Below are 503 nucleotides of genomic sequence, written 5' to 3' on the forward strand. Positions count from 1 at the left end.
GTGTCCTGATCCTCGTCCCTTACCGGACTTGATCATATTACGGTTCTGGTCCACTCAGGGACTCAACCGTCTCAATCAATACACAGCCGGAAGCTTCCATCTTTCTGTTTCACAAAAAGAACTGGTGCTCCCCAAGGCAATAACTAGGGCGTATGAACCCCTTCTCAAGCAACTCCTCAAGTTGCTTCTTCAGCTCTGCCATCTGAGCTGGTGCCATTCTATATGGACTTTTAGATAATGGGGCCGTTCCAGGTTCCAATTCAATGATGAATGGGTCAGCCCTATCAGGGGGAATGCCCTGTAGTGCCCCAAACACATCCTGAAATTCCCGAACCAACGGGTCACCCTCTGGGTCACAGGCCCCTACAACCTCATCAGTGTAAATGGTAGCCAAAAAGGCCTCACAACCATTTCCAAGCATCCGTTCTACTTGGACTGCTGAAACCACCAAACTACAAGAGGTTGGCTTGATTACTTGGTACTTAATCGGGGGTCCAAACTCA

The sequence above is a fragment of the Brassica oleracea genome, chromosome C5 (assembly GCF_000695525.1).
Source record: "Brassica oleracea var. oleracea cultivar TO1000 chromosome C5, BOL, whole genome shotgun sequence".
In the NCBI taxonomy this organism is placed as follows: Eukaryota; Viridiplantae; Streptophyta; class Magnoliopsida; order Brassicales; family Brassicaceae; genus Brassica; species Brassica oleracea.